The sequence below is a fragment of the Eurosta solidaginis genome, chromosome 3 (assembly GCF_040869045.1).
Source record: "Eurosta solidaginis isolate ZX-2024a chromosome 3, ASM4086904v1, whole genome shotgun sequence".
NCBI classification, from domain to species: Eukaryota; Metazoa; Arthropoda; class Insecta; order Diptera; family Tephritidae; genus Eurosta; species Eurosta solidaginis.
In genome coordinates, this window is record NC_090321.1 from 3,284,318 (window position 1) to 3,306,405 (window position 22,088).

The following is a 22,088-nucleotide window of genomic DNA, read 5'->3' on the forward strand; positions in this document are numbered from 1 at the left end:
TCCTTCTCTCATCATTACAAATCGGTTAGATGCTGCAAATACGTATAAAGTTGTCTATATTTTTGTATTAGTTTTTAAATAAGAAATAGGTGAGTAGATTTTATTACCTGAGTTTTCTGTGATGATCATTGGTCCTGAGCTTACTGTGAAAGTCTTACAACAATCGATTGAGAACTGTAAAACAACCACATACAAACACGCACAAATTTGCATAGTGCCTCTCAAACTGTCATCAACTTATTGGCATCATTCTTCCTCAGCCAAGCAACATGTTGCCGAAAACACATCAAACACGTTGCATCACAGCAGAACGAACGAACACTTGATTAAGGCAGTCACACAGCATACACAACACACAGCAAGTGCAAGTGGAGCTCCACCAAAGGCTCCACACAGCCAATACTCTCGGAGTATTTTGTACGTCAGCTGCGCTCGTTGTGATTTTGATTTTATGCTGCTTTTGTGATTTGTCTTTATTTGTTTTGGCCGTCTTGTGTTGGCCATTTGGCTGTGTTTGCTTACCTTTGGGGGCGCGCATGCAATCCAGTCTTCGTTGCGCCGTTATCCGCGTTGGTTGGTTGTTTGTTAGTTGGTGCAAAGATAAATCGTGTAAACGTTTTAGAAGCGCGTTTGTGTTACTCGAGGTTACTTAGTGAGTGATTTGAGTCTTTGATTTATTCAAATTTGTGTTGGTGACGGCACGTGAGCCACTTTTAAATCGATTAGGATTATTGAATAAGGAAATTTAAAAAGAAATTTCTTTAAAAAAAAAATGTTGACAATTTAGTACATCCAGCATTCGTCGTGCATTCATTATTCAAAATATTTGCAAATTTATTCATCCGCTGTTTCCGGGTGTACGCGACGTGCCAGTCAGCTGTGAATGGTGATTTACGAATTTGAGTTTAAGGTGGATCTGCAACAAAGTCAGTGATGGGACTCGCCCGATTCGTCAATTGAGTGCATAAGAAAAAATAAAAATTTTAAGCTTTCCAAACGTGACAGCCAAATTTACATCTATTTTATTTTGTATTTTTGTTGTTGTTTTTTTTTTGATATAGAATTGTTAATTAGAGAGCATATGAGTGTGGAGAGTTTGGAAAGTTAAATGAAAAAAGAGAAAAGAGCGAAATTTCAATAACAAAGTGCCGGAAAGCGTAACACAATTCGTTCGTTGGCTTTTGACTACTTATCGAACGAACTTGTGGATAAAAACGTGGCGAAGTGTTTGCGGGAAGCGGTTCAAGACCAAAAGATAAACAAAGTATGTAACAAATTATGTTTTGCGTAAGTCATTCGCATATTTTTTTTTTTAATATTTTATTTCAATATGTTACCGTGTGAGGTGAATAAATAAATTGAGATATTTTGGAGTTTTGTAAAATCGATAAAAATGCTAATCAGTATTTGGCGCAGAGCTGTGAAAAATGTTTTAAAAATTTTTTGGATATTCAATTTACTTCATACTAAATTACGTTCCCAAATATGCTCTGAAAATATCTTTGCTCTGCTGCAGTCTTTAAAAATGTTATGAACTCAGGAGTTTTTTTTTTTGGTGTGAAACTAAATAAAATTTCTATACGAATGATAATAAATATGACCACATCCCGGCGGGTTGTTGAGTTGGGAATACGCATAGAATCTGTGATAAAGAAAATTATCAATTGATTCTCTGTTCTTAGACGAAAACATCTGTTTTATTATATTAGGGCCGATTACTTAAGTAAACTTTGAAATTTAGCTGTCCGCAATTTTTTTTTGAATTTTGCGGCGATCTATTCTTTGGCATCGTAACCCAAACGGGATTTGCAGTTTTTCTGTAGCGTGTACGGATGGGACAATCGTTATGAATCCTAAGTTTGAAGCGTTCTTAGATCAATGGATTCGAAGTGGTGCTAGACGGATAAAGAGCGAGACACTTGGAAGCCACACTTATACCATCAGCGCTCAGGTCTGAATTATGTTTTTCAATTAATTAGTCAAAGGTAGTGACTATTTCAGAACCCCCAGCGGATCGGAGGGCTTAGAATATACCCGCGGAAGGTATGCCTGTCGTAATAAAACACCAAATTGATTCAAGGGGTTGTGTAGCGCAACCCTTTCAACACCTTTTTAGCGCAAAATATATTATTTTAAATTATAAATTGTCAACCTTACCTAGTCGTGGCGAATCCTGGTATTTTAAAAGCCGAGGCTCTGGCGACTCCAAGTTCCTCACGGATCTAGGGGCTGGGAGGGTTGTATGGCCTTGAAGGTTTCATGTGGTCATACTAAATCGTACCCGAGATAGTCGGGCTGGTGCCTTAATGGTGCTTGTTATTGCTGGATTATGTGGTCAACTTGTGTCATTCTGGAGTACTCCATCGATTACTCTGAGGTAATGTTGAGCTGGAGTATATGGTCCAGTCCTAGGACATTGCAATGTTAATTGGACCATATTTTTTGAATGAATTTCGGTTAATTTTGGAGCACTCGCTTGGTCCATAGCGAGTACTCCATACTTGCATGCAGTAAGTAAACTTAATTTAAGATAAGCTTAACCAGCTACTGAAAGATTTTTAGTAAGTTGTTGGGTGTTCGAAGGTTTTTAACTCACTTCATATATGCGTAAAGCTCATAGAGCTCTGGGCCCGTATTAAGTGTTACGATCCGTGATCGAAACTCATTTTTTAAATCACAATAGCTCTTGGAAGGTGAATCGGATTAATGGCATATTTGAACTAGCGACAAATAGTACTCGTTAGATCCATTCTTTATTATAATTTTTAAAAAAAGTTTGACTGTTGCATAGTTATTGCTTGAGTCAAAATGGTTTTCAGTCACTGATCGTAACACCTAATACGGGCCCTGCGTTAAACCTTTTTTGTTCCTTGCCATCGACATCAATAACAGAATCATAAATTATTCGGAGAAGCATTCTCTCGAAAACTCCACAAAATAAATCCAGCTGTCAGCGCTATCCATTTGGACAATTGGCAATCATTAGTTTGGTGGGCCTTGCTGGTAAACGCTTTATTGAAAAAATTTAAATAAAGAGCAGTGAATGTTCAAATCATATAAAAAATACTTGGCTTTGCACATTTTCGTAAATTTTGACATTTCATTACTAGACATACTACTTTTTCTCAAAATGAATCCATACTTAACATGTGTTGTTAAAACGAAGTTTGTTGTTGTTGTTGTTGTATTAATAGTCCAGTTAGTAAAAATTTCGATTTTAAAAATCGGCAAAAGTCAGTCCTAGCTCACCTTCTCTTAACTATTATTTTGTAAGTGCTCCTACATATTTCAGAAAATTTCAGCGAAATGCAAATTTTCTTAAGCTTGCGAATAATTATTTTCATATCATAAACAATAACAAATTTAGTGTTGCCATGGCGAAGCAACAATGAACACGGTAAAAAGAGTAGAAACAAAAAAAAAAAAAAAAAAAAAAAACCAGCAACAAAAGGTGAGAACAATGTTAGAGTAAAGTACATGAAGCAAGTTATACAAAAACATGAAAAACAAAACAAGAAAAGTAGAAAGCATTAGCCACAACAATAAACAATTATCTAATACAATGACAAGTGGAAGAGACAACAAGTAAGGAAAGCTAAATTCGTGTGTAACCGAACATTACATACTCAGCTGAGAGGTTTGGAGACAAAATAAGGGAAAATCGCCATTTAGCAAAATGAACCTAGGGTAACCCTGGAATGTGTTTGTATGACATGGGTTTGAAATGGAAGGTATTAAGGAGTATTTTAAAAAGGAGTGCGCCATAGTTCTATAGGTGGACGCCGTTTCGGGATATCGCCATAAAAGTGGACCAGGGGTGACTCTAGAACATCTTCTGTCGGGTACCGCTAATTTATTTATATATTTCATACCACGAAAAGTATTCCTGCCAAGATTCCAAGGGCTTTTGATTTCGCCATCCAGAACTTTTTCATTTTCTTCTACTTACTACTCACACCCATTTTACAAAGTTTTTTCTAAAGTTATATTTTGCGTCAATAAACCAACCAGTTACCATGTTTCATCTCTTTTTTCATGTTTGGTACAAAATTATGGAATTTTTTTAATTTTTCGTAATTTTCGATATCGGAAAAGTGGGCGTGGTCATAGTCGGATTTCGGCCATATTTTATACCAAGATAAAGTGACTTCAGATAAGTACGTGAACTAAGTTAAGATATATCATTTTTCACAAGGATTGGTAAATTTTTGTTCGATTTATGGCATTAAAAGTATTCTAGACGAATTAAATGAAAAAGGGCGGAGTTACGCCCACTTTGAAATTTTCTTTTATCTTTGTATTTGTTGCACCATATCGTTACTGGAGTCGAATGTTGACATGTTTGTTAAAATTTGACTTTCAAAAAAATTTTTTTTTTAAAAGTGGGCGTATTCGTCATCCGATTTCACAAATTTTTATTTAGCACACATATAGTAATAGGAGTAACGTGCCTACCAAATTTCATCATGATATCTTCAACGACTGCCAAATTACAGCTTGTAAAACTTTTAAATTACCTTCTTTTAAAAGTGGGAGGTGCCACGCCCATTGTCCAAAATTTCTCTAATTTTCTATTTTGCGTTATAAGGTCAACGCACCTACCAAGTTTCATCGCTTTATCCGTCTTTGGTAATGAATTATCCCACTTTTTCGGTTTTTCGAAATTTTCGATATCGAAAAAGTGGGCGTGGTTGTAGTCCGATTTCGTTCATTTTAAATAGCGATCTGAGATTGAGATGTGCGCCCAGAAACCTACATACCAGATTTCATCAAGATACCTCAAAATTTACTCAAGTTATTGTGTTTACGGACGGACGGACATGGTTAAATGAAATTCTTTTTTCACCCAGATCGTTTTGATATATAGAAGTCTATATCTCGATTAGTTTATGCCGCTACGGATTACCGTTATGCGAACAAAGTTAATATACTCTCTGAGCTCTGCTCACCTGAGTATTAAAAACCCGTACCACAAGTTTAAATGAAATGAGTAAGAGGTGAATAAGAATAAAGTGTAGACAGACAAAGAAGTAGAATGAGCAATATTTTCTTGTTTTCGGTGGAATGAAAGAAAGAAGATATCTATATATACAGGGTTATAAAATATGGTTACGAGCTGTTGGTCTAGCAGTGGCCCTTCTCTTGGCCCTATTAACATACTCATTATCAAACCTCTTCGCTGAATATTTCACAAAGCATTAAGTTTACAATATCGCCGATATTGAGAAAAAATTTACCATAAAGTCGGGAAGATGTGGCAGGGCGCCCAAATCTATGATTATTGTTAAACTCTTTCGTCGCACTTCGAAAAGTTGGCTCCAAAGTTGCGTCAATTTTTCCGAAAATAGTTTAAAACTATTTCAGAGTCCTTAATACTACAGGCTCACCCAGTATATTTAGAACAGAAGTAGCATTATTTCAGCGCTAACAAATTTCAGTCATTTATGGGTAGGGGTATGACCGGAACAATGCTCATATCAAAAACGGAAGCACTCGGCAGAGCTGTTAATCTTTTGTATGTGTGAAATGTTTGCTTTTGAATTGTTCTTTCCTTCGTTTCTTTGCTTTATGCAGTCTTTTTCTAAATTTGTTTTTTGTCTAAACTTGAAATGTGAAAAATGCATACGCACCTGTTTGATATGAAGCGGTTGCTCACATACATATTTACTAACCATGTTTTTACTTATGTAACATTCAGTACCCAGAAGATTGTTATGTTTTGTGCTTCTTATGCTCACTTGGGATTTCAAAATCTTACTATTAGCTTTATCTATTACCTAATAGCTTTTTCGATTCAATTTTGTTGATTCAACGCTATATCAAATTAAATAATTCAAAGCACTTAGAGACAAATTCGTTCTGATTGAATAGGGGACATGAATTTAATTCGATTAATTTAATAGTTGACGCAAAGGATACACCATGCACAGCGACCTTAATTCAGCTAGAACAAACCAAACCCTAAGGAAAGATGACTATAAATTAGCACCCACATTAGCACTAGGCCGCACCACATACAATTTTCCATATAAAAACGATCTTGTAGGTGCTGGCTTAGCAGACATCAACATCGGTAGTCCAGCAAACGCCAGATGGGCCATGGAACCTACATGTAGAATATCCAAGCAAATCTGGCCTAAGCTGGATGAAAAGAGATCACAATCGGTGATATTGTTAAACTGTGTCTCTATAAGCCCACTAGTTGGCCTTCTTACAGGTCACTGTCTCATGGGCACTCACGGTGCCTATATGGGCCTACAGACAAATGATTTCTGCCACAGTTGTAGCGACGAGGAGGAAAGAGAAAGCGTAGAGCACTATTTGTGCCACTGCCCCACACTGTCAAAAACCAGATACCGATGCCTCCACAGACACTCCTTTGGGTGCCTTGCGGAGCTTAAATCTACAATCATAAACGATATCTTGCGTTTCATCAGGCAAACGTGCTGGTTTAGCCACACTGGGGTCTAAATATTATTCTTCGCAAGTAGGAAAATAGGGCCCCCGCGTGTTGGCAAAACGGGCCACAATGGCCTACGTGAGTCTCCGCTTGGACAGCGAAGGCAGCCAATCCAACCTAACCTAACCTAACCTAGTCCGGCAAATTAAAATATAGCGGCTGAGTCTTGTGAATGAAAGATGATGCTCCGGCTCAGGAGGTATTTTTATCGGATCCCGCGAATGGAAGCAGAGAAGGAGGAAGAACTTAACTGCAGAAATGAGAAGAAATAAAAACAGAAAAGTTTCCCACCGTAAATTACATTTTCGAACATTTTACCAAAGCCACTTCTTGTGCTCGTAAGCGCAGTAAAATTTTAAATATAAGATTCCGCTTTGGATTTTATTTCTTAACATTTGTGAAACTTGATTCTGCCCCTTTTCTTAAAACTTCTTCCCCTATTTTAACGATAATGCTGATGAATCCCTCTATAATATAGTTTACCCTTATTTTGTGGAAAAGAACATTCTAGGGAGGGTAAATATGTCTCCTGCGAAGGGCAAGCCTGTTGCAAGGGATAACTGAAATTTTCTTAGAAGAACGTTGAAGGAGTTTAAAATCGTTTTCCCAGAAGGTGCTAGTAGCCTTTAGGGGTGTTTTGCGACTAAAACAGAAATATTAGAAGAATTAATTATGATCAATAAAATTCGAGAACTTCGGATAAATTTAGAGATACAGTTCATCTCGAATATAGTATCTCATACCTGGAGAGCAACTTGAACTCATCTACTAGACTTATCTTTAACGTGCTTTTTACTTGAGAGCCTCCTTAGGTTTCAAATATTCACTGCTTTTGTATAAGGCCAATGTCTAATAACAACCTTCTCAACCAGAATTACGAATTCAGACGTTAGGCCTGAAAGTTCATTTGCATAGTCTTTGGGCACATGTAATCCAAAATATAACAAAAACGCCCGCATTTCTCTCGGAGGTATACTGGTCTCGCTGCGTTCATTCAGTTTTACAGAGAGTCTGAGATTGTGAAAGGTCAACTACCTTTTCCACTACAGTTTTTCACTATAAATTTTCATCCTCGGGTACATCGCATTGGTTCAGCAGCCAGGTGTTCTACATCCGTTAAACTCTGAAAATGAAATTACACTCATTATAAGAATTAATCGGGGAATGCCCGTATTGCTTTAAATGTATGAGCATTTATTTCAAGCTATTTTTAATTTTATAATATATGCGAAAGAAGGCAATTGGGAAAAACTTTACAACAACTAAGGCATAACGTAGCTGAATGCGTTTGTAACCATTTCAACTATCGTAGGAGTACGGGTTCGACTCCCACTCCCGGGAGAAAAGGCTTTGAAGAGATTTACAAGGTATAATCGAAACAGCTGTCGCCTTGTCCGTCCTGATATCACGTTGTTTAAATTTTTCCCAAATTATTAAATAAATTACACTCAGTTTCATACAATTAACTATTTGTTGTTGTTGTTTTACCGTTGTACACCATACACTTTATCTGGTACAAATATTTATTAATTCAAGACATCACCTTAAAAGTAAATAAATCCTCCTGTTTGTACATTTTCATGCTGCCACAACCAAACGATAGCTCGTTTGTCTGTCACTTTTGGATTTTCGCTGGAGCTGACTTTGCTGCCTCAGCGCTGTAAGCGTCACAGTGCGGCTACTGACTCCTTCTCGCTCTCTCCCCTACTTAATGCATTTTTACTTTGTGCTTATTTTTCTTTTGTTGTTTTTTTTACCAATTTTATTCCCGTTCGTTGACTCCATTCATCGTCATTGTTTTTTTTCTTTTTTAATTCCTTTATTTTTTTTTTTCAACAAGCAAAAATGCCCCCTTCTCTCATGCTTCCTCAAGCATTATTGTTATTTATGTTGCTGTTGTTAAACAATGGCCCATAGTTTGCTATTTTTTGTCACTTTTTATTATCCAAAGCCGTGTCGTCTTTTGTTATGCCTATTTCCGCTGCAAAAAGTTGATAGCAGCGAAGTCCAATGAATTTTTCCGTCAGATTGCAGCGCTGCTGTTAAAAATCAATAAAGGACACTGGCATGCGCTCTTTCCTTTTAACACTCTCACATGCGCTAGCTCTCTCCCTCTCTGTTTGTAAAATACAACATGTTTATAAACATTAAGAATCTTGGGTAAAATCATATACTTAGCAATCGTCCTTTACTTGACTTTTGTCATTCATTCTTTAGCAACATTTTCTGCATTATTTTGGGGGCGCTAGCAACATTTTAGCCCAAATTTTCTTCTTTATGTCATCTTAATATTCCCATCACAATCGTTATGAAATCCTCTCACTCTCCCCTTACCTGCTCGCTCGGCTTACCTTACACCAACTTATCAGCTCATTGAAGCATGCAACAATTTTGAAACGCGATTTGTCGTTGTGGCCTGACAGCCACTTATTGTCATAAACTTATGGAAATCCTGACAGCTTAATGTGCATGTACCGTTGTTGGTATATATTTATTTGAAAGAGATTTTGTCTATGTCCTACATATTTCACAAGGAGAAAAGGATAAGTTGAAAATGTGCGGTGAAATTGAGTGCAAGGACGGATTAAGGGGCGTTAGTGGGAAAAGTGTTCTTAAGCGTACATTCTATGATACATATTTATATTGCAAGTGGATTGATTATGAGGATTTCGTCAAAGCTCGTTGTCCTCTGCTTTAGTACCATTTTGAAATCAATGGTCTGTAAATATTTGAAATTGTGTGAAGCAAAGCGTAAAATATTCACAAAAAGAATGCCTGTAACTCATCTATTTCAGTGATTTAACTAATTCTTACTTTAAGATTTAGTCAAGATAGTACGCAAAATGAATTATTACAGGACATATGAATATATTCAAAAAATTGATACCAATCGATGCTACCACGCTATCATTAAAGCGGATATTGATATTGTAGAATTTTGCGATAGAGAGTGGTAACGAAGAGCTTTACCTTCATAAAGATCTGGGGGCATATGGAAAACACTAGGACAGCCTTGTGGTCTTACACTAATAACTCAGAACTCATGGATGACAGAATCAGAGTCGTGCACAATCTGGGAGCAAAAAAACAAAACAAGTTTCGTTGGGATGGGTTTCCGGGCTTGAAATTAATGGACGGGCGGATAACTTCGCCAAGGAATTTCGTAACAAGACAGGTATGCCTAAAGTTCTACGACATTAGCTGCATTCTCTAACAGTCAAAAACTATTAGAGCCGATCAGAAACTGCAGGAAATCTATCAAGTATGAGCTCTTAGCGAATTTGATTTTTTTACAGCTTACAAGATTTAGGGCAGTTTTCATTATCTTTAGTTATTCTCTTTATTATAAGTTATAAAAAAGTAAAAGTATAAACAAACGTCAGTTTTTGACCAGTTTCAGATTTTTACGGTTTGTTCTATAAAATATTCACAATTATCGATTCAACCGGGGGTTAGTTAAACTTAAATGAGGATGGTGAAAACGTCCCTTAGTAGGAAAAAGTAGGGGAAAGCAGCTATTAAACTAACACCAGAAGTAATCAACTGGTTCTGATGAAATGACAGCATGTTGCTGACGCAGTACACACTTTTGCATACTTTTAGGCTTTTTACATAATCTTAGATTAAGGCCTGGTTTTTTCAGTTACGCTTAAACTTATTGTGCAGTTTTCAGCCTACTTTAACTGAAGTTTAAGCTGAGCTTAAGCGGCCGATCTGGCAGGGTTAAACTCTAGTTAACCTATCAGTTATTTGCGTTCGTTCGAAATGGCGTCGAATATACCCAATAGCCAGTATTATTAGAGCTCATGTTCATAACTAGGCATACTTCTAAAACCTCAAGAGTTGTTTTTCTAAACAGTGGCTCAAGTCGAGAATCATAGCGTACGCAGTAAAAGAGGGATTTTTTATAAGGCCAAAAATGCTATTACTTAAGTTGAACAAATTTAATTCCCAACTTGTGGTTCTCTAAATGGACTCAAATATAAGATTCCATGCTACAGTGTTGGATATTTATTTGAGAACTGTACATTTCTCAAAATCTCTCAAAGGTTGAGTCATAATTTGATAACGATAATAACGTTTGAGTTCAACTGGAGAACTCAAAATTTTACAAAGTTTCTCAAAGGTTGGATAGTGAGTGCTGCACGAAGTTGGATATCAACTCGAGAACTATTTGGTTTAAGAATAATTAAATAATGATGTTGGATATCACTTCCGGAACTAGATATATATTTCGCTGGAGAAATATTTTTTCCATGTTTGTTGGGTAAACAAAATCCAGCTGTAGTAGCTAGTATCTACAAATTATCTAGGTAATAAGTTGCCGTACAAAAAAGCGTGCCCCAAAAGCGCCTTAAACTGTGGCTGAAAAACTGCTCAGTAGTTTAACTGGAGTTTAAATTTGACTAGAGTTTAAGCAAACCTATTTTAAGCTTAGCTTAACCGAATGCTGAAAAACCGGGCCTAAGCGTCAATATGAACACGAAGACAGTAAAATTATAAAACAGACAGAGCCTACTCCTGCATATTGTACGTATTTCTATTACCAAAACATCAATGTCGCTATAAAAAATGCTGACGAAGGTTTAAAGATTATTGAGTTCAACTCATTAATTTCCTTGCTGTTTAGATTCCACAGCTTCGAAATCTATTTTCAATTACGAAACAAATTAATTAAGTTAAATCAGCTCGTTAAAAATACAAAAGTGCTAATTGACTAACTCAGCATGCTAAACACCCTACATGAGAGCGATGAAGCTGATAAAGAATCGATAATTTTTTAGAGAAAATAAGTGCTGTTAAGATTATCATTTTAAAATTCTGTTTCGTGTTTCTGAATGCTCTATAAAGTGTTAAAGATCTAAGATGGTTGTAAATGGAATAACAAAAGTACCCCTGTAGGGGTCGACAAAATATTGTTACGAATATTAGCAACAATAAGGGGTACTGTCATCTCTAAGCGATGCTAAGCAGTGACTTGATGCACATCAATATTTCAATCATTATCACATATGTACGTACACGCAGCGTAAAAGCAACACACAAACACATGCATATATCTTATCTGAGATGCTCCCAAAAGAATGCAATTATAATCGTGGAAGTGTCGCTCACAAACACACGCGTATATGAGAAGCTATACACGTGCATCTGTAGTTATAATTTTATAGCAGTAACTAAGTAAATTCTGGAAGCGCCTAGAAGATGCAACGAGGAAATCAAAGGGAATAAAAGGCAGCAACAGTAGAGGCGCTACAATCAGTTTGATTTAAGAAGCCACCTGATGAGCAATAGTAGTGTTGTGAAGTACGTTATACTGTGAAGAACTTTAATAAAGGCCATTTTGCATTATTGAATAGTGGAGTTATTTATTCAACAGTTCAGTGACTCGAACGTTAGTAGAAGGTTGCGAATAAGAGGATTTGCACTAAATTCGTTACAATATACTCGGTCTGTAAGGGATGCAAAAAATAAGAGCCTTTAATGATGGATATTATATATAAGGAAGAAATATTGAAAGAATCTATATACCTAAGATATAACTCTTCTGTCGGTATTTGGCAGCTATCGATATTTTGTTATCTCTAGATCACAAATAATTTTTTATTTTCTGGTCTGTACAAAAAATTACAAGAAATCTACATAGAATTCATATCGCCTGCAGCGCCTGAAGTATTTTTCAATAATAAAGAAATGCCTCCACCAAAACAAAAAGAACATAAACAAATGAAGGAAGCAAACATAAATCTTTTTTAATTAAACAATCAACAATCAACAATTTGCCAATTTATTTATTTATTGGAATCACTTTATGTGCTGTCATAAAGGGTTGAACAGGTATTAGCGATTATTTTCGCGTTATTTTCAACCCGTAATTTTTTAAGTTTACTTTTTTCTTATTTCTTTGTGTTCGCCTGCCTTATTTTTGTTATTCATTAGAACGCATATTTTTTCACGGTCCATGTATTACTCGATATAAGCATATGGTGGTAGTGTGGCTAGATGAATGGGATTTAGTGAGCATTGCAAGATATACTTGTAGCGAATCGCACTGGTTCCGAACACTAGTGCAAAAACATCGCATAAAAGGCCGTTTGCGCCATACTCTTACATAGTTGTAAGTTTTCGAAATTTTCATTATCTCCATGCTTACTTCAACATCGAATGTGCAAGCCAAAATTGCAAACAACAATCAATTGTTCTGCTGGTTTTTGCACACTCACCATGGATTTTTGTGATTTGTTCTACAAAATATTCACTGAAAACGAAAACGTCAAATGGAAAACGAAAACGTCAGATTGTTGTACTCCTGTTAAATTTAATTTCATTCGAGATGGGGAAAGCGGTCCTAAGGAAAGGTCCTAGTTCTAATTTTGTGTCCTTACAGCGCTTCAACTGACACTTTCAACATTGCGATGTTCTCTGAAATTACAATCGCCCGCTTGTAGACCTTTTGAACCCGTTCTCAACAAGTTCAGTTTTAGCCGCTCTGAAGTAGTCGCTGCTTATTAAATTAAATTAAATTAAGCTAAACAAATGCTATAGCTCGAATCTAGGCGATGTCTGTACAAGTGTGGCGACCACCTGTTCCAATCTGCATCTGATTAGCACCAGTTCGGAGGTAGTCATTACACCTGTAATGCGAAACTGTAGTTTTTTATGACACACATTTCTGCTGGGACTATAGGTTTAATACAATAGTTTTTTACGTGCCATACATAGTTGGGAATTTCAGGACATAGTTTGGTTAGATTATAACTTAAACACTTTGTAAAGCAGGTTTATTGCATAGATTTCCTAGTCAAAAGTGAATGCTCTTGGGATGAGTATTATTTAAGGCCTGCTTGTTGTAAGCAGAATCGACAAAATTTTCATTTCGAGAAGTTCAGCCTCCTCTGTAGAATATATATGAGAAGGCAAGATCGTAGCGAGTTTGAGTGCTAAATTTCGATAACCTGTCAGCTTGTCAGCCTGTGCGAAGACAGCGTAGTGCAAAAAAGCCAGCGAGTCGTCTTATTTGTTACCAGTAGCATCTCTTCGCCATTGTTTCAAATAGTACCGTATGATTCTTCAATAATTCGAGACCCAAATAATAAAGATATAGAGCTTGGCACTTGGCACAAAATAGCTGTCATCAAAAACTGGCGTTCTATTGTGCAACATAATTGGTTCAAAGTCGGTAAGGCAGGGCGTGGCCAAAAGCTAAAATTTTGTGTTCATTTACTTTACAACCTATTTCATTATTTCTTGTTGGTTCACATGCTGTGGCTTTATTAGTTGATCCGAAGCAGTTGACAAACAAAAACAAATCCCTACATGCTGGACAATATAATTTAATGCCATAACGTTGAGCAATTACCATTTTTGACGTTGAATGAGATGTCCTTTCCATAGATTTTACCAAGTTTTTAGTCAAATTTGACCTGTCAACAGCGCTGGAAAAAGTTACAGTTCAAAGTAGTCAGTGGACATTAAGCTAGAACGGATATCATCGGCTAATGTCTAGTTTTAAGTTGATCGAATTTTCAGAAGGGCACTAATCTCCAATATTGAATAATTGATCGCTCGTTATGTTTTTAAATTTTAATAAAAAGTACCTACTCCAATTTCATAAAAAAAAAAAATCGGTTAAGTTTTTATTTATTGTGCCACGAAATCTTTTGTTTCCCTCGTTGCTATTAAAAATGTTCAGCTCTTTATTTTCCTTTCACGCCATGCCATTTTCTTATTCTGTATACTTATTTCACTTCTGATTTTATTTTGGTGTTTTCTTTTGAGGACTTGTAAGCCTTTGTATTTTGGTAGAGCCTGTCTTGTACAATCTTCAACTGCCACTTTGTTTTAGGCTCCATTGTTTCGTCATTCTTATCTTGTATGCCAGATTGCTAAGTAGAATTCATCATTGTTGTTGCCTATACACATTTCAACGTACAACAACTGGAGGTACTGTATTCGAATGTGTTCTTGCAGCCTTTTTCTTCTGCTAGTTATCTGGTTTTATTTATTTATTTTAGATATTTTACTTTTTTCTCCATTACATGAAGCATCCAAAAACTTTTACTACTATCGTATTGTTAAGTATGAAAACTGCGAATTGCTTATTCTTTGTCTAAACAGTTGTTGTTTTATTGTATTGGTTGAGAACTTTTGTTAGTTTGACTTCCTCAATACAAAAGTAAATTTTGCAGGCGCTTCTGTTAATAGCATAACGATTCTTCTACTTTTGGCAAAATATGTTTGTGCCGCCTTAGCAGGTTTCTTTAAATAAATATTTATTTTACTTTTGTTTTATTTTTCCCGCGCTTTAACTGCATCACTACAAAGCTGTAACGTCCCAACAGCAATGGCTTATCTATAGTTTTTACCCGCACATTCTAGCAGCGTTGAGCATTGCAAATTTGTTTGTATCTAAAAATATGCGGTCGCTACTAAGGTTACATATATATTTACATTTGTAAATACGTATATGGCGGATGTAGTGCCAGTGCTCTTTGCGTCTTGCCATGCTTTCAACTACTTTTAGTTTTTTGTAGTAGCGCTCACTGCGGCTCAAAGTCACGGAAAAGTAAACGAGAAAAAAAAAAAAACGTTGCAATTGTCTGGAGATAATCTAGAGATAAGCAACATTCGCGCTTGAGAATATAAGGCGGCTGACACTACAGAGGCAAATGGTGGCGGGTAAAATTGCCGCCCTCTCGTTGAATTTAATTTATTTTGCGCCCACTGCGAATGTGATATCTCTTCGCAGCATTCCTTTTTATGATACAAAAATTTGGGCTTTTCATTTAAATGTTTTCTTTCGGGTATATTTTATCGAGTAATCCACACCTGTCTTTGCTTTTTTATTACTGCTGCGTCTTCCATGCTGAAGTATCAAAATAGTAAACTCTTAGGTTTATATTGAGTTGTAAAGAAGTTGCTTCGATAAACTCTAAATGTGTTGTGAACTGCCTGCAATAATTATGGGAGATAACTCAAGAAAACCAAGCAGTTTATGCCGAGAAGAATTTTTCTTTTTTTGCAACTTGTATTTATGTAAAACCAGTGGACGAAAAGACCTAGGTCCCGATTATCGGAATGCTAGGCAAAAATCGTATATATTCGACTCGACAAAATACCGAGGAATACCTCGAGCTCACGTTTTCTTTTACTCTCAGTTCACATACAGTAATTATGGTTTCTGGCTAAACAAATGAAATGGGAAAAGAAAGATCTTTCCTTGCTGAACCAAAAAATCAAGAAATATGAAAAGTATATTGAAATCATTCAAAAGCTTGGGCGATCTACCTCATACTTCAAGCAAGGATAAACGTGATAATCAGCCTAAACGAACTGAGGACTCTTAGAGTACTTTGACCCTATCCCTAATAATGGTATTAACAATCCTCTAACTCTAAAACTTAGGTTGGACATCTCCTAATCCTATCTCTGCAAATCAGGCTATGTCAAAGAGTACTTCTTCCACTACGTCTTCAGGGAAAATCCCGAGACTCCTTCTATATCTATTGAGTCGTGACCATTGGTTAAGAAGTTGGTTATGACGTTCGTATTTGAACCCATTCGGACACTACCGTAGAAGATCTGAAAGACAACATTACTTCCAAAATCAGAGATGAATGAATTAGAAGACTTAATTTTACTTATCAACAAAGAAATATCTCTGCCTTTAAAATTGACATTTCTACAAAACTCTTTTGAAAAGGTTATTCTGGCTGCCCGGGAGTCGTGTACGGGAATTTCAAATAGAAATTTTTAACAACCTCCAAAATAGACATTTTCAAAACCTCCCACAGTATTGGTAAATAAAAAATCTAAGCTAGAAATCTCTGGACGTATTCTTGTAAAATGTAAGAGATTTAGATACGTAACTATTTTATCTTTAGTTAAAATCCCTGTGCTCATATTATTTCCTTCACGGAAACTACAAGGTATTCTGTAGTAGTCATATTCATAGACATAAATGCCTCTGACTGACCCGCTGGTCATATGGAGTCAAAGCCGTTTCCATTATTTCCTAACATCAAACTTTGTGTTCATTTATTTCTAAAGCTATTTTATTATTTTCAGTTATTTCACATGCTGTAGAATTATAAATTGGTTAGACGCCAGTTGATAAACGCAAGAAAATTACATAATATGTTGAAAATTTAAATATTTTGTAATATTAAATTTACTATTCCGTTTAGCAATTGCCTTGTTTACTTATTTGCCAATTTATTTGTTACTGTCTACTGAAAATTTACGGTAAATGCCCGCCGTCGTTAGACAGGCCGTCTAAACGATGGAGGCACAAAGTAAAAGAAATGTCTAACGTAATAGAAGACGCGAAAAAAGAAGATCGCAACTCATAAATATTATAAAAATAAATCCGAACTAACAAATTTGACTTTCTATTGAATAATCAACAAAATTCAGCTGCGGACAAAAATAAAATTGTAGGCGAATACGAAGACCGGTTCCGAATTTTAAGATAAAAATGAATTCATCAATTGACACAAAGGCTAACTGGACCTAATTAGCAAAATTTTGTTAGTGGATGATTAATTTGTGATTAACGGTAAGTTTGTTGATGTCATCATTCAAGCGTTTGGTAATTTTAATTGGTATTTATTTTGAGCTTATTATATTTCGCTAAAATATTTTATTTTGTTTGTTTCGAAATAAGTTTTGGCAATTCACAAGGGGTCATATTCGTCGTATGTGCTATGCTTTAATCAAATTTTATATTGGAAGCCATGGAACAAACTCCGAGCTAAAAATTTTACAGGAATATGACAGTCTTGTGAATTGCCCAATTTCCCTCCCGTCTTTAATAGAACCGGCACGCAAAGTGGCCTGACATTAGATATACCAGACCCATATGTTTCGACGTGCTAATTACGAATCTACAGTTCTTTTATCCGAACACGGCCAATATTTAAAAACCAAGTGATTTCTAACAATGTGTAACGGTTTCGTTAGTTTTGCCCTAAATGGGACTAAACTAGCTCCACACTCAGCCTCAAGACGTCAAAATTATAACGGTTTATGTTTTTGGTTGACTGTACCGACCAGCGTAATTAATTTTCGCTATTTCTTACTCTACAAAGTAATTATTATGTACATTAAAAGACATATAAATGCAAACTTTTATATTAAGAGCGAATAATAACGGGTTGAGGGGCATTTATAGTCATTCGTTTATTACTATTTATAAACATTTGCAATTAATTGTTTAACCACTGCGAAAGTTATTAAATGTCTGCGATGGGAACGATAATTCATTACATCGTTGGTCATTTTTACTTTTACACTTTCTTCATCATATTCGTATACAGGGTGGAGCAAAAAAATATTTACCAAATTAACTATAATAAGAGGCAGCGATGATTGACGATCTCGTTCGGGTGTCGTCTATAAAAGCAAATGAGCTGTGCTCTGAGAAATATCTGAGATAGTGGACGAAGAAACGTCTATGAGAGGGAATGAAATGCATGTGCTGTTTTTTTTTTACTTTGATAATGCTTTAAATTTTCCTTAGACTAAATTTGGTTTTGTTTGGGTGCTCTTCGCTCAAGATAGAGGGTGATATTTAAGCTTGTTTGCTTAATGTCCTTATTGGCTTGATATAACGTTGTATGTGTACCCTGAATATTTACAGAGCCAAGGTCTGCAAGCCAATCGGAGAAGCATTGCTTCCAGAAGCAATGTTCTATTCTACTTAAAGCTGAATATTAACCGGGGGGTGTTCATCACTTTCCATCTCGTGCGCATCCTCACAGCTATAGTAGAATCAATAAATAAGACAGAACGCCATTCTAACCGGATAAATGGCATAGTTTGGTTTTTATTAATGCTGAGGCAGAGCTGTCCAATATTCAACAAATAGGTTCCTATGATCATATTGCAAATGCCTGTTCAATGAATTTCATATCGAACTTGTGTTTAAAGGTGCACGTCTAACGTCAATTGTCAAAAAGACCCATGTGCACATTGAACGTTCATTCACGGACTAATCGAGTAGCGGTTCTGCTTGCCTGAAGGGATTTTGTTGTAGTTTTGATATCAGAAGAGATCATGATGGAGTGTATGTTTTATTAAAGATTCCGACTGCTGCCATCTACTCATTCGTACCAATTTGCCAGCATCCGGTATCAAATATTCTGGTATATTTGTGCAACTTTTGTTGTGTATGTCAAAGGTGGACGCAAGCTTTTTATCCAATTTTCATCGTGCGTGTTTTTAATTATACTCAGCTGAGCAGAGCTCACAGAGTATATTCATTTTGTTCGCATAATGGTTCCCCGTAACGGCATAAACAAATCCAGATAGATATAGACTTTTTATATCAAAATGATCTGGACGAAAAAAGCAATTAATTTAGCCGTATCCGTCTGCCCGTCCGTCTGTCCGTAAACACGATAACTTTAGTAAATTTTGAGGTATCTTAATGAAATTTGGTATGCAAGTTCCTGGGCACTCATGTCAGATCGCCATTTAAAATGAACTCAATCGGATTATAATCACGCCCACTTTTTCGATATAGAAAATTTCGAAAAAGTGCGATAATTCATTACCAAAGACGGATAACGCGATGAAACTTGGTAGGCGGGTTGACCTTATAACGCAGAATAGAAAATTAGTCAATGGGCATGGCACCGCCCACTTTTAAAGCACAGTTTTGCAAGCTGTAATTTGGCAGCTGAGTATATAATGTTCGGTTAAACCCGAACTTAGCCTTCCTCAGTTGTTTTTTCTACAAATTGGAGGGACAGGACCTAAATGTCGGATAAGAATTCAAGATGCTTGGATACTAGCGATTGGACTGTAGTGAAAACGAAATTAAAGTGCCCGCATCGAACTTTATTGGAGGTAACCTCACAACCTAAGTCACCAGAGCGTTGTCTTAGATTGCATAGGTTAGACCTTTATTGAGCCACACAATATTTAGAGGTCCTGTCTGTTTGTTTGTCCCATTAAGGTTGTCCATTACTTCTTCAATCCCGTTGCAAAGGTTTTCTGCAGTCGAATATTTATCGTGCCATGGTAACCTTTGGGCAAACTTTCGAAAAATAATATTAAGTTTTAGCCAAGTGACTTATTTGGTAAATTTTTACATTCAAAGAGAAGCTTCTTTCACTATGAAATTTATTTGCGCGCTGTCCGCTTGCATTTCCAAGCGTTTCTTTCGTGTGTCTTCTGCCTCGAAACCGATGTCTAGCTGGTCTTCTGCACCATCAATTGTTCGCTTCAAGCCTATCATTAATTGTAACTTATATATGCAGTTGGCGTCTTAGTCATGCACATCTGGTTTGATTTTGCCACAGCGCGACTAATCGAAAACTAGATTTTTTAATTGCAATTTGGTGAAAGTTCTCGACAGTTTATGTTATTACAATCTAATGATGACGCTTTACTTTGTTTTAAAATAAATTTTTTGTTTTAGTATTTAATTTTTATTTTATGTAGCCATTTTTTCGATGAAAGTTCATTTGTAATGGGAAGGATAAATATGTATATAACTTGTCGAAGATACTTGGTGAAGATACTTCAAATAAAAAATTACTTCTTTTGCTATTTTGTTTGGAAAGAATTTCATAGAATTACATTAAAGAAGGCACAACGCAAAAGATGGTTTGTCTCCAAAACAATTTTGGCTAGGGCGGCAAAACCAAAATTCCAAAGTCATACATCAGCTGGCTACCCTGCAGGAAAATCAACACCACAAATCGAAGCACTTGCTTCGTTTAGAAACAAAAAACTGCCACTCTTCTACGAAAATTTGATGTATTACAAACGGAAAAGAATCAGTCAATTGCTAAGACTTGAGAAAAAAAATTAATCAATTATTTTAAAATAATAGTTTTAAAACTATTATAACAACAAAAGTACTCAAAGGCGGCGTGGTGAGGTGTGGAGTTCCAAACCACAAATTTTCCCCGTTATATAACATTTTAGGAGTTTTAGCACATATCTTCTTCTCTTTTACATAAAGAGAAAAATTTGTTTAGAACAGAACTTTTGTATTAATTTCACTAACTCAGCGAAAAATGTCTCCTTAAAGACATATTCTTACTAAACTTTGATTTTTAAATTTTGACATAGAAATTGCAAAAATATTTATGAAAAGTAAAAATATAAAGGTGGAGCGCAATTTATTGATTAATAATATCTCCTTTCCTACCAACTTTCCAATCCAAGTAATGTGCGCAATCAAAGTTTAGCAAGAATATGTCTTTATATAAGGTGTTTCGCTGATTTTTGTCCATTTATATAAAGAAACTGCTTAAAATTTTTTTATTTTATTTTTATTTCTCCTTTTCTTAAATTTTCTCGGCGTCTTATCCTATCTGTGAAGTTTTATAGTTGTAGCTCAATGAGAACTTATATAAAAATCAATCCCAAAATTCCTTCCGTTTCATACGATTTTTCTAAATATCTCATCCCGTGCGCCCCTTAGCGAATCTTTTTGTATCGTGTCATCGGCTGTTATCGACCTCTGAATTAAGTTTGAAATTTCAAGTCTCTAGCTCATCGAGAAGTTACTTAAAAGCTGGTTTGAAAATTTCAAATTCTTATCTAATTATTTCGATCCGTGCGCCACCTAACGGCTTTTTTTCCTTTTGTTGCATTGTCACGGTGTTCTAACCTATGTGTAAAGTTTCGCGTTTGTAGCTCAATGAGAAGTTACTTAAAAATCGATTGCAAGATTTGTATGAAAAGCGGACAAACATTCATCCGACCTAATATAAATGAAGTAAAATAGTATTTTTTTGGGTGATATGGTTGCTTTATTATTTCACTTTGTTGGCAATTCATTTACGGGCCGATTCTGAGCGTTACCGGTAAAATAGTACCCAGAACATTATGTAACCGAAAACCGTTACCAGTTCTTTTATTCGCGATTCTGGCCAAAGTGGTAACTCTGTCATCACTGAAAAACTCACCAATGTCTGTGGTGAAATTTAAAAGTTGGTTTACTTCATTTTACCCATGGCGGAACGATACAAAGTGGCAGCATACGGCAGCTGAATATAAACTTTTTTATTTGATTTGATACAGCAACTTCCGGCGCAGGACGATTTTGCCATTCGTCCATCGAATTTACAAAAACAAAGTACATGGAATTTTTATTTATGTTTGTAGGTATGTCACCATGCTGCCGCCTTGTATGGTTCAGCCATGGCTTTACCGAAAATGTGTCACTCGTAGATACGAGGTTAACGACTAAACGAGACGATGTGTATATATGTACATACATCCATAAGATTTTACATAGCTATATTGTAATTTATTCTGTGAAAGTACATACTGTAAACAAATATATAATATATAGCAAGAGGCAACACTTTTTTACTATTATCTTTACTTATTTGCGCTTACAATTCTTTATTTTTCAGTTTTGCCTTTTTCTAAACAACAGCTGTTGTGTGGTTATTTCGATGTAACCACCTACTTTTGTGGGTAAAAAATTATCCGGCTACTTTCGTGGAAAAAATACCAAAAGGGTGTAAAAGTTTCCACATGATTTCGTTACCGTGGTGAAGAATGTTGTTACCACACTAGAATCGGGGCGTTAAAATATACTTGAAAACGTAATGCTTATTTATTTAATTTTTGGTTGTTGCTTTTTTATGAATTTTTGTTG

At 35.8% G+C, this 22,088-nt stretch overlaps 1 protein-coding gene across 11 annotated transcripts in view; it reads left to right on the forward strand.

The window, feature by feature from the left end:
• The first annotated feature begins 535 nt into the window (after positions 1–535).
• Positions 536–22,088, forward strand: part of Pgant9 (polypeptide N-acetylgalactosaminyltransferase 9) — a 264,067-nt gene continuing 242,514 nt past the window's right edge. For 4 of the 11 annotated variants that reach the window (XM_067770396.1, XM_067770400.1, XM_067770402.1 and 1 more), the window contains exon 1: positions 537–1,264. The gene's annotated coding sequence lies outside the window, so the exon portion shown is untranslated. Of the gene's footprint in view, positions 1,265–16,647; positions 17,019–22,088 lie in introns of all 11 variants that reach the window. The other 7 variants (XM_067770397.1, XM_067770404.1, XM_067770403.1 and 4 more) reach the window with 5 other exon arrangements.